This window comes from Grammomys surdaster, unplaced genomic scaffold (assembly GCF_004785775.1).
Source record: "Grammomys surdaster isolate TR1022 unplaced genomic scaffold, NIH_TR_1.0 191, whole genome shotgun sequence".
Lineage (NCBI taxonomy): Eukaryota > Metazoa > Chordata > Mammalia > Rodentia > Muridae > Grammomys > Grammomys surdaster.
Window position 1 is genome coordinate 8,081,335 of NW_021604636.1, and position 13,114 is coordinate 8,094,448.

The 13,114-nt window shown below is 44.0% G+C and overlaps 2 protein-coding genes across 19 annotated transcripts in view; one reads left to right on the top strand and one right to left on the bottom strand.

The window, feature by feature from the left end:
- Positions 1–12,221, bottom strand: part of Pkp4 (plakophilin 4) — a 206,894-nt gene extending 194,673 nt beyond the window's left edge. For 7 of the 15 annotated variants that reach the window (XM_028769332.1, XM_028769318.1, XM_028769324.1 and 4 more), the window contains exon 1: positions 11,885–12,221. The gene's annotated coding sequence lies outside the window, so the exon portion shown is untranslated. The remainder of the gene's footprint in view (positions 1–11,884) is intronic. The other 8 variants (XM_028769331.1, XM_028769327.1, XM_028769325.1 and 5 more) reach the window with 2 other exon arrangements.
- Positions 12,222–12,341: 120 nt separating this feature from the next.
- Ccdc148 (coiled-coil domain containing 148) overlaps positions 12,342–13,114 on the top strand; it is a 255,563-nt gene continuing 254,790 nt past the window's right edge. For 3 of the 4 annotated variants that reach the window (XM_028769251.1, XM_028769250.1, XM_028769249.1), the window contains exon 1: positions 12,342–12,676. The gene's annotated coding sequence lies outside the window, so the exon portion shown is untranslated. The remainder of the gene's footprint in view (positions 12,677–13,114) is intronic. The other variant, XM_028769248.1, reaches the window with a different exon arrangement.

Here is a 13,114-nt window from a genome sequence, read left to right on the forward strand (position 1 = left end):
TCTCTCTCTCTCTCTCTCTCTCTCTCTCTCTCTCTCTCTCTCTCTCTGTGTGTGTGTGTGTGTGTGTGGTGTGTGTGTGTGTGTTTGTGTGTGTGGTGCACATTTGTGCAAGTGTGTGGAGTCCAGGGGGCAACCTCCAGTGTCATCTACAGACACTGTCCCCTTGCTTTTAAGACAGGGTCTCTTAGTGGCCTGCAGCTCACTGAGAAGGTTGACCTCCCTTTGAGGTAGGTTCTGAGAATCTAATCCAGGGCTTCATGCTGATGAGGTCATCGCTTTCCCCACGGGGTCCTCCCTGTCCTCTCTATTATGTAAGAATATTATGCATGATCACATACACTACAATTCTGAAAGAATCAAAATTAACAATTAAATTTACATAGATTTATTATAGGAAATTAAATATAGCTGCTATTAAAATAATAAACTATATAGCAGAACCAACTAAACAACCATGAAAACAAGCAACTATGATCCTACTTAAAATCAGTAATGGCATCTTGATAAAATAAGACAAGCCCATAAGAAATAAAATTTACAAAATAATAGTAAAAGACATCAAATCTAATATTTAAAAAATTTCATCTTAACTCAGCAAAACATCAGGTCTTATGTAATTGAATGTATAATTCTGGAGAGAAAAATTAAGACATACATAATTTAACGACTTTTTCTTAGATAGATACAAACTTGCTAGCATAGAAACATGGACGTAAGTACCAGCAGCTCTGGAGCCCCAGTTCAAGCGCAGAGTGCTTGCCTAGCATAGCCAGAGCCCAGAGAGGAAGAGGCCACCCTGTGAGCTCATCTTTTTAGTATTTACAGCAGCTTGGCTTGTAGTTGCTATAAATTAGAACCTACAAGTGGATGGCTTAACAAGCTACACATTCATATCATGGAATATACAGAACAGACAGCAATCTGAATGAATCTGTAAGAAATCATAAATAGGAAAAAATATAAAGTTAAATGCTAACGTGACAGGAGTTATGCAACATGCCCTTATGTTAAGGGCCTCATGTTAAGGGGGTTGAGCAGATGTGAGGTATGCCTGCATGAGGGTAACATGAGAGGTTTGATGGTGATGGGAATGTTGGTGTCTTGACAGGGTCTATGTCAACACTGGACTACAGTTTACCTATGCTAGGCACTCAAGGAACCTGGGTAACGGCTATATCAGATCCTCCTGTATTATTTTTCATAAATAGATGTAAATTCACAATCATCTCACGATTGAAATTTCAATTAAGGGTTGAGGAGACTGCCCTGTGAGTTTGAGTGCCTAGAACCCAAGGAAAAACAAAACAGAAAGCATGCTGTAGCAGGAGCCTCTGTAATCGCTGAGCGCCTCCAGGAAGACAGGAAGCAGCCGCAGAATTCCCAGAAGCTCACAGGCGTGGCATGTACAGCTAAACAATGACAAAGAGACCTCTTCTCAAAGTGGAAGGTGAGGATCAGACAACACCTGGGGTGCCCTCTGACCTACACACACAGACAAAACATTATTTTCTATTTAATTAAAAGTATACTTGGGAGGGAGGGGGGAGAAAGGGGAAGCTGGAGGGGGAGGGAGGGAAAACTGGGGGGAGGGAAGGAAGGAAGGAAGGAAGGAAGGAAGGAAGGAAGGAAGGAAGAAAGGAAGGAAGGAAGGAAGGAAGGAAGGAAGGATGAAGGAAGGAAGGAAGGAAGAAAAGAAAAAAACCAAAAGCTGGGTAGTGGTGGCATATACCTTTAATTTTAGCACTCAGGAGGCAGAGGCAGGCAACTCTTTGTTAGTTCAAGGATAGCCTGGTCTACAGAACAAGAATGTCAGGAATACCAGGACTACATAGAGAAACCCTGTCTTTAAAAAAAGTATACTTGAGGTGGTTGATGCAGAGCTGTTACCAGCACTGCAGAGGGTAAAAGGCAGGAGAATTTCAAAGTTAAAATTGGCCTGGGCTACGCATCAAGATCTTGTAATAACAGTAACAGAAGGGGAAGGAAGAGGAACTTACACAAACTTTATTACATCAAATACCTGAGGAAAAGACTGTAAGACGCAAAAGAATGTTTCTAATTACACCATGAAAGCTTTGGATTGGTTTCTTTTACCTACAAGATCAAAACAATGTATGTAGATTCCTATTTTATTTACATATTTTTGTGCCAATCATACTAAGGATTTTAATAACATTTTTCCTTCTTTGCTTCCTGCTTTCTTTCATCCTCCAGGTACACATACAAAAGTTATCACAGGCTGAGCTTCCCTTATCTAAGGATCTGAAACCCAAATCCTCCATACTCGGACTGCTTTGAGTATGATGCTAGCACCCAGGAGTCCTGAGTATATAAAGCTGGAGAGGTTACAGCAGTTAAAGAGAATGCACAGAGCACCCACACTGGGTTGGTCACAACGATGCCAGTCCAGGGGAATCGTCTCCCTCTCCTGGATTCAAAAACCACACACGTGGTACATATACGTACGTACGTACATACATACATACACGCACACATACAGATGAAATGAATACTTTTTGTAAGTTCTAAGTTCAAGATACAGTTCATATGTGTGTGAAATTGTCAAAGAATAAATTTTAAAATATGCTCAATCATTTTTTAAAAGTTCCAGGCTTTGGAACAACTTTTCGTTTGCACCTTCAGTTGGGATGTTTCACTAGCAGTGTCTACTAAATTATTACAAATCAAACAAACAACTCTGAAATGTAAACACCTCTGCTCCCAAGCATTTCAATTAGGATGCACACCATATCCTCAGCCACAACAGACAGGATATCAAGTTTGCTCAGTGTCAGGTTTCCAAAACCTAACCAAGCTGGTCCTAGCACTGGATGGCTGCCTACTGATAGCTTCACAAGAGCATTATGTAAGTCATCTCAGTATAGTTAGAATCCAGACAATTAGGGTTACAAGAAGATAAATCAACCTTGAATTTTCTAATTAACTCTATTACCAGGGAATTTCACACATGAATTATTTATTATCTAGCAAATGGCTAGAAAAAAAATTAAAAAAAAAGAATTAAGATTTCCATTGAAGCATCATGTATCATAAACTGCTGTACAGGTTTCAGCCCCGTTTACCAAAGCAACTTTAAAAAGAAGGAAAGGTAAGTAATGTCTCATAAGTCACTCCTTCAAGATTACTCATGGGAAGACCTGAATCCCTGCTGCTAAGTAGTTTAGGGAAAAGATCCACTTGCTGTGGACTGATTATATACCTACTGGATGGCACAATAGGTGATTTACAGGGTTAATTACTGGAAACTCAATTTTAAAATTCCGAAGAATATTTTGGAAAACTGATACTTGACAACATGTGATGGGTTTTAGGTTGATATTTTCGTTTCAAAAATCTTGAGTTGGACATATAACAGCAAAGTTGTTTTCCATCAGTCTCAAATTAATAGCCATCCTTGTAAAGTCCAGGTGAAGCTTCTGCTTTCCTGTTGTTGTATTAAAATGGTCCCTTGCTGCTTATTCAATGACAATAGGTAGAAAATTCCCATTAGTGCCTGAGTCTAAGAGTCAAGGTAAGATTCAATGAGACTATTATTCTAGCAGATGTCTTGACAGACTTTAAATCATTCTTTTGTTTATTTGTAGCGCTAGGAGAGAATATTATTAATAGTAAGTTCAGACTATAAAGACTTATAAATTGCATGCAAGATGAAAGAAAGCACAAAACACACTAAACTGGGTTTTGGGAGTTTGTCTTTTGTTGGTTTTTTGTTTTTCCAGAAAATAAGAACTTACTAAATGGCAAGTCTTGAGTCATCAATCACTCTGTCACCATTACTGTATTTTCATTATGGTTAATTATTTTACATAAGCCATTGAGTAAATTGTTTCAAGAGATGTAATCAAATTCATAATGGTAGCCTGCTCTGATGTCAGTATCTTATTGCTGGAAGGGAATACTTTTCCATTTTAAGCCTTTTACAAAGAAAGCCAGTGACAGTGGCTAACACAGCTGACTCTAGATTTGAGTATCAAGTAATAAACATGTAATCAAGCAGAAGTAAAAGCTAAATTCCAGTTGCTTTACAGTTCATGCTTAATACCAATGGAATGATTTTACATGTCTGTTCATAAACCAAGACTTCTAAGTTAGTCTCATCTCCCCCAACCAGGCTGTGAACTGTATCAAGGATTCCTAAAAGACAGATGCTACACAGCCTATGACACCTTCTTCTGCTGACACTCCTGAAGCCCAGCAGAGTCTCACACAGCAGAAAACTAATAGGTGATGACCAAAATAAAGGAAAATAAATCACTCACTTGAAGTAAGACCTATATTTTTTTAACTCAAGTAATTCAAATCAGTAACAGTATCTCACAGATGGTAGGATTCCAGCAAATATCTAAAACGCCAATTATCCACAGTCTCCTTGCTTGGATCCCTGGTTGTGCCCAGGGATAAAACTAACTCACTTTTGTCTCCTATATGATCAAGGAAGGGTATGAGAGTCAGAAAACATAGTTCTCCTCACTGCAAAGTAATTACTATTAACTTCTATTTCACATGAGTGTTTATGTTTTCTATAAAGGTACAGACACCAAAAAGCATGCCCAAATGTTTACTTCGGTTGTGACACTAAGAATTCATTTAACAGCGTGTGTGTGTGTGTGTGTGTGTGTGTGTATTACTGTCTAATTCATTTTCCTTTGAAAAATAATGCATTAAGAAAAGTGGCCAATTTCAATGCTTTTAAGCTATTATTTTGAAAATGTATATACATTAGTTCTTCAGCTCCCAGCCCCAACCCACCACACCTCTGTGAAGGAAAGAAAGCAGGACATGGAAAAAGCTCTCTTCATTAAATTAATTTTTAAATTTAAACTGAAGAACACAAAACTAGGCAAGGCCATCCATTAAAATCTACCTTAGTTTCTGAAGGTTCACAGGTTATATACAGTAAGGGTTAAGAGCTGAGTTTAGAGTCCATACTGTATGAGTTACAGAACAGTAAATTCCTATAACCATGAAGTACTCACGGAAAATATATTTTCTGACAAGCAACTGTTTCATGACTGTTTAATTTGCTTGCGGGCTAATCAAACCACCTGGGCAAATAATAAGAGGGACTTCCTCATGCGAGCAAGATTACCACTGCCCTACCTTCCCCTCAGCTTCTACCACATGTCTGGAAACTTTAGCCTGGAAGCTCCAATGTGCACGAGGACTGGAGGTTGACAAATGAGTCCCCGAGGGCAGGGTTGTGACAAACTGAGGGCACAGCATCCTAAGTGCTTGCTGCTCAGTTCCTGCTGGCTGCCGCCTTGCTGAGCTGCCACATTCTCATCCATTCCACAGTCCTCACTGCCACACAACACACGTAAGCCTAGATTCATGGACTCAGAACATCCATGTCACCAGGAGCTGAGAATTTTGGGTATACATCTTCAATTTTGTTCCTTTGTCCCAAAGGATAAATTATGATATAATAAATTCTTAAGAAGACAGCACATTCTTGCTGCGGGGGAAAAATGCGACAGAAAGAAAATGCTTAATGCTCTAAGAGCTGTGAGAATAAGGAGTAGCACTCTAGAGACTGTAGCCCAGCTCCCTCCTTTCCATAAATAAGAAAACTAAGGCCCAGAGGACTTAGAGGTTTGCTTAAGGGACACACTTGCCTGGTGGCAGAGTCACAGCTAGAACTAGTTTCTTTTGATGTGTTTACGAAGCACTGTTTCTTGGTTTAAACTATCAAATTTTTTTCTTTTTAAATCTAGTTTATGTCCACAGTGATTTGGATCCCACAGCACTGGCCGCCAGTCAGTCACTTGGCCTATATGGTAGATGCTGCAGAAGACCTTAGGAAGCAACAACATAAGAAGAAAAGTAATGTCACGAATTTAAGTGCTGAGCCAGGCCTTGTTGTATGGACTTCACATATATTAATGTATTTTATTGTCACAGTCACCATGAAGTGAGGACTTAGCGCACTCCATTTTACAGATGAGAAAAATTAGATCAAAAGATTAACTGTAGTGCTGGAACTGGATAACTCTGGCTGTTAATGGTGAAGTGTTATAGGTGGCTCTCTCATTAGCCTCATTCACTGTCAAGTACAACATTTAACCTTGAACTGAGGTAGCTGTGGGTTGTGGGCAAGACCTTAGAAGCATTTATGATTTATCCTCTCTCCTCAATTCTCGAAATACTAACAAACAACAACAACAAGCCTCACCAAAACTAGGACCAGCAAAAAAGAGGAGACGGCAAACAAGTGAAGCTACCTGCCGCCAAGCTCAGCTGAGTACATTCAATCCCCAAACCTACATAGTAGATGTCCCTTATCTCCACCTATGTGCCATCACACAATTCTGTACCTTATACCCCTACACACACACACACACACACGCGCGATTTGTCATGAACATGAACGAAAACTCAAATTTCAAAAGAGCCAGGCAGGCTGGGCATAGTGCTCATGCCTTCAATCCCAGCACTGGGGAGGCAGAGACAGGATCTCCGTTGATTTTGAGGCCAATCTGGTCTACATAGTGAGTTGCAGAAAACTATGAAACCCTGTTGGGGGAGTGGGAGGAGTCACTGGGTGAGCGTGAATGAGTGGCTCATGCCTATAATCTCCTTAATCTAAAGACTAAGATAGGAGGACTACCCTGAGCCTGAAACCAACCTGAGCTATACAGTGAATTCCAGGTTAACCTAGGCTTCAGTGTAAGGGTCCTAACTCAGAAAAACAAAAAACAAATTCCCAAATGGAACCCGACTTTCCCGTTACGATTTGGAGTATGAAAGGGAACAAGATGATCTACATGCATTCTTGGGAAACTTGAACTCTGGATCACGAGCATCCAAGCCCTGCAATTTAGGAGATACTGGCTCCCACTGGAGAGTTTGTCAAAGTGATAAAATTTACTGCCAGTTCTGCTGCCTCCTAGTCTACATCTCTCAACTATATAATATAAGAAAGAGCACAAAATTGGTCAGATGTCCAGGTTCCATCTAGCTAGTGCTTCAAAGTTTGTTAAGTGGACTGTTGAGTTTCTAAGAAAAAATGCATTCCAAATTCCAGACTAGGACTAAAAGCCACCACTGTACTTGAATAGCTCTAATTCCACTACAGTCACACTTTTACACAATAGTATTTTATGACAAAATACACACAGATGCTTGGCACCACATCTATACGCTAATGGCCTTAGTCTCCTAAAAAGGACTTCCCCCTCCTCCAATCAGACAAAAGGGCTGGTGTTGGTGGCACAGGGTTACAGGGAGTCCAGATTAGGGAAAATGGGGTGACTATCTATGACAGTCAGCAATCACTGAATTCATATGTAACACAGAGACTAACTGTGCTGGCTAGTCCTATGTCTATGTCAACTTAACACAAACTAGAGCTATCTGAAAGGAGGGACTCTCAATTGAGAAAATCCTTCCATAAAATCCAGCTACCAGGCATTTTCTTAATTAGTGATTGATGGGGGAGCAGCCCATTGTGGGTAGTTCCACCCCGGGCTGGTGGTCCTTGATTCTATAAGAAAGCAGGCTAAGTACTCCAGGGGTAATAAGCCAGTAAAGCAGCATCCTTTCACGGCCTCTGCATCAGTTCCTGCCTCCAGGTTCCTGCCCTGTTTGAGTTCCTGTCCTGACTTCCTTCCATGATGAACAGCAATGTGGAATTATGAGCTGAATAAACACTTTCCTCTTCTACTTGCTTTTTGGTCATGGTGTTTCGTTGCAGCAACAGAAACCCTAAGACTCTAACTGTGGAAATCATTCCCACTGTGGCTGTGTGAATTCCTGCTCCTCTACACACTCCACTGACAGTTCTAAGTTCTGTAAGGGCTTATCTACACACCCATCACCTATCCAACCAGGCACTATTTCCGCACATGAAAAATGCTTCATGTGATATGATCTTTTACATATTCTATACACCTAAAATTTTATAATCCAACCTCTACTGACAACTTATCATCAGCCATGAACTGGAGTCATAGAACAAGCTATTTTATCAATGCTAGGAATAAGAAAATGTTGGCAGTGTGGCCAACATTTATTAGTATATCAGATAAAAGGAAATCCAAGTTATGAAAAGGAGAGAAGAAAAGCAATCACCAGGTGAATATACAAAGCAGTTCTATGTGTAATTGAGGAGTACCTTGATGTAACACCCCAACTTACTCACTGCAACTTAGCCCCAAAAGATTAAGATAATTCCACTGAATTATTGAGTGGCAATGTGAGAAGCACGTCAGTGCCGTGAGACCATGGCATCCATAAGCTGGAGGTTTTGGCACCTTTGGGCCTGATCCCCTTACGTGGACTCTCGCTCCTGGCATGAAGATGATCAGCGGATGGCGAGCAGCACAGCGCTTCTTGCCACTACGTGCAGCTTGATATCCAAGTGCCCAGCAGTTTTATCTTTCTCTTCAACAACTATCTGTGGTTAAAGTTTGGCCATGAGACAGTCACTTCACTCTCCAAACACAGGTTGTCCACTGGTGTTCTGTTTCACAGTCGGCTTTCCCTTCAGTGCAGAAAGGTACTACAGCTTATTTTCCATATGGAGGAAGGAATTAACCCCAGAAAGCTGAAGGCAACATTCAAAGCAACATACAACTCCATGGATGGGCATGCTCTAGAACAACCATACAACAACTAAAAATGAAAGTTGTTTTCCATTTTAGACTTAAGCAAGGAGTTACTTTCCAAAGTAAATTAAAAACATTAGCATATACACCATTCTCAAAATAGCTTGATTTTGAAAGGAGTCAGGTAAGGGACATAATTTGCCAGGTGGCAATTTGCTATGTTGGCTATGAAAATTTATCTAAATGGATCTCTGGATAATAGCACAGGGGGTTTTAAAAAAGCTTTCAGTTTAAAAGATGACAACAACTAGATTTTTTAAAAAATCAACTTAAGTAGTTTACATTTTTAAAATTTGTTTTGCCAAGTTAAATAGAGAAGGAGTAAAGTTGCAGTTAAGATATAATGCAGATTTAATCTAAATATTCAAGGTTATATAGGATTACTCAGTTTTTTATTACACTGAAATTGGTAGTGGGTTCTTTAAATTTATGTTATGTCAGATACATGTGCAGGACTCTCTTGGTTTATGCAGCTTGTAAATGCAGCAACCAATGTGTCTCTGGCTCAATAGCAACTGCTTCCTTCTTTCAGGCTTGCTATCATTTCCCTGCTACCCTATCTCCATCCAAAAACAGAGGGAAGAATCAGCAGAATACTTAATCCCTCCCAATTCAGAATCTTCCATATGGCATACGAATGTCAAATGCAGCACCTTCTCCTTATATAATAAAAGGTAAAAGGGACCTTTACTTTGGTCAAAATAGTTTGATATTCACAATGGATACAGATTATGAGCCTTCTCTCTAAGTCTTACTAACAAACAGATGTATTTCCAATTGAATGCCTGCTTTTACCTAAAGCAGGTGAGACTTATCTGCTCAATCAGTCATGCCCACATGCACTCTGTATATCTGAACAAAATTTTTCCTTTCTCTGATTTTCATCAGAAAATCTAAATTCCCTTTTACATTTTGGGGAGCAAGAACAGGGAATGGGCTTGGGACCTCAGGCATGCTAGGTAAGCCTCAAGCCTGTGCTGCAGAACCTAACTCCCCCTTCTAGTTAACTTCCTAATCTTCATGTCAAATTAAACAACCAAGAGTTAAACTGTTATAATGTATCGTTACATAATAAAAGTTTCCTGTAGCCATTTACAAACTCCCCAAATCCTCTGCATTGTTACTGTAGGCGAATTAAACCTCTAAATTAGAAGGTTCACTGATTACAGACATACCTGAAAAACAATGTAGCAAGCCAGAAGACACAACCTATCATTTCTTCTCCCTTGGGTCTTAAAATGCCAGCAGACTTTTCAATGCCCTTGATGCATGCAAAGTAGGGGTCAGAAGACAGGTGACTGGTTGAACAACTGGCTTCCTATTTTCATGAATCGGATAGAAAATAACCAAATGCAGAAGGTTTTCTAGTGCCTGCAACCTTCAAAGCAGACTGTGGAATGGAAGAACACACCGTATGCTTTGAAACAGCCAAAACCATTTCCTCCAGATATTGTTCTTCCTTTTACGTTGTCATTTTCACAACTGTTTCTCAGGTATCAGAAATTAAGACACTTCCACGCGATATACTCCATTCAAAAAAAAAACAAAAACAAAAACAAAAAAAAAACCAAAGAAACAAATTCTTCTAGTTTCTCAAAAGCAAAAACCTAACCCTGGTTCTGAGATAACATCTGTCAAAAATTCTGCTTTTCTGTATTAATTGAGGAAAAAAGAAAGAAAACATATACTAGTCATTACCAATTTTATAGGTATTTACCAATCTTTAAAAGTTGTAGGACCGCGCTTTTTATTCAGTTAAACTTAGTGACAACGAGAGAAATAGCACTTTCCACTAATAAATTACATCTTGAAATATACATGACTGTGATGTCCCCGGGTTACTTGCAGTGGTAACTTACACGCCCCGAATTTAACTGTACCAGACAGTTCTATCTGTCCCATCGCTGGCCAAACACTGCTGCTCTGTTTCTATTCATTATGTATTATACGAGGCCTAAACACAGCCCAGTATGACGATGGAAAATATTCCGATCCTTATGACAGCAGTGATACATTCAAGATCTCTCGCAATACAGCCCGGACCTGGAGCACTAAAAGACATTTTCTGATACAGCTAAAATTTGTTGGCTGCAAGCTTACTCAGGAACATTGAGCCCTGTCTCTGCGGGTATTCAGAAAACCATGGTTTAAAAAAAGCATGCACTATCCAAACCTTGCAAAAGCAAACTTGCCAAGAGCCTTGTGCAACGATCAATAACCTTGGGTACACTGACACCTTAATTCACGGTCCTGGAGACCAATGCAGCAAAAACCCAGAACCATAGGCTGGAGACCCAAGAAAACTACCGTGCTTCCCTCTCCACCGCCCTCTGCCGCAGGGAGAGAAGCGGAGGCAGGAGAGTGAACGAGGCTTACCAGCTCTGAAGATGCGCCGTGACCTCTGGCTACGCGGCGAGAGCAGGGCCAGGAAGGCGCTAGCGCGGCCGCGGCCCGTGCGGACTCTGTCCCTGGTGCATTCCTTGCATTCCAGCACAATCTGTCGCCAGCCTACAAGCTGGCAGCGCGCGTCGCCCGTTGGACGCACACACCTGCCTATCGCGGCGCCCCAAGCAATCGCGGCGCCTCTGCTGCCCGCGCTCGCCGGGTGTCGTACTCAGTCACCACGACGCCAAATCCCGGCCCCGCCACTAGTCCTCTCGTTTCCCAAGGAGTAAGAGGGGAGAGGGACCCACGATCCTCCGATGGGTCCAGCTGCTCGCTCCAACTCCTGGCAGTGCGAGGAGGCAGGGCGGCGCGGGAGGGCAGCTCGGAGCCTTAAGGCTGAGGCGCCCGCGAGGGAGGAGCGTGCGGTTTGCAGCCGTGAGCTGGGAGCCCTGGACCCTTCGGGCGATCGCCACGCGCACCGGTGCGGCTCTGGGGGCCCGGGCGACACGCCGGGCGACACGCCGGGCGAGCGTGGGAGGCACGGTAGGCGGTTGCTTCGGTGGAGCGAGGGACGGACCCACAGACGACCGGTCCCAGGCACGACGGCGCGCGGGAGCCGCGGGGCTCAAGTTCGAGAAGCGGTGGCGCGGTGCGGGAGGAAAAGCGGCCGCGCCGAGCTGTGCGGGGCAAAGTTGTGCGCCGCCGGGGGGAGGGGAGAGGCGGGCGGGATGGCGGAGCACGCGGCGGGGACAGAGAGACCGGAGCCAAGGAGCCGCGGGGGGCGCCCGGCCGCCGCCAGGTCCCGGCTCGACGCGCTCTGAGCAGCTAGCACCCCACAGCCCCGCGCCCTCCCGCCAGCCCCGCGCACTTACTTTCCAGCTCAGGCGGAGGCCGTTGTCGCTCCAGGGACCGGGGACATCCGCGCCGAAGGGTCGCCGCTGCGGCACCCGAGCAAACTGGCCGAAGTGCGGCAGCCTCGCCGCTGCCCTCCCCTCCCTCCCCACCCGCCCCCTCCCCCGAAGAGGCTCTCCCACCACCCCGGTGGCGGCGGCAGCTCGCCTCTACCCTGTGCCCATAGTGCCGCCGTCGCGGCCGGCGTCCACGCGCACTCAGCCCCGGAGCCCTCTAGACTGCTCGGAGGCCGCCGCCCCGCCGCCAGCCCGCCCGCCCGCCCGCCCGCCCGCCCGGCCAGTCCCGGCACCCGGGAACGTCAGCACGCTGCCGTCCCCAGACAGGCTCCGCGCCCGCCCCATTGGGCGGAAAGAGAGGGCCGGCCCTCGCCATTGGCCCGGCCCTCATATTGAACGAGCCAATGGGAGCTGCGGTTTCAGGTCGCCATGGAGACCGATGCTGTTAAGAGCGAGAGGGCCAAGAGAAGGTGGGGAGTGAAGATGAAGGTGTCTGTAGCCTCCGGCGCGGGAGGGGGTGGGGGGAAGGCGTATTAGGGGATTCCCGGGCAAGGGCTCCGAAATCGGGCGGGTCTTGCTTTTGAGTATTGCCAAGACTCTGCATGGTAGGGCTTGTCCCCAGCGTCAAAGGCAGAAACAACTGAGCCCCTGGACTTCTGCTTTACATTGAGAGCTCAGGAGTGGGCGTTTCATTTTTCCTGCATCTGGGGAGCCTGCAAGGCTATGCATTTTGACCTTTGAGATCTGTGCAGCCCGGTGAGTTTCCACTCCATTCCTTAAATCTCCGCTTCTTCCTGACGTCACGGGGTCACTTGAATTCTTCCTCCAACCACTCCCCCTTCCCTGAGTCGACATTTCCTCAGATTTTCGGTTCTTCGAGCCTATAGCCCCCACCCCACCCCCCGCAACGAAAACAGGATTTCTTGCACAAGTATTTTGGTAAAGAAATGAATGAGGTTGTGTTAAAGGATCAACCCACAACAGAATGAGTTCTCTGCTTCCCAAAGCAGCAAGTCTGATCTCTCCTCTCCCCTCCCTCTTGTACTGTGTGCTTTCTGTGCTGAGCTTGGCAGGTGCATGCTCTTCCCAGTTCTGGAGGCGTGCCAGAATCCATCCCAATGATTTCGCAAAAGAAAAATAGATTACAAATGATGGATTCTTGGTTTCTTACTGTTTTCTAGATTATTTCTAAAA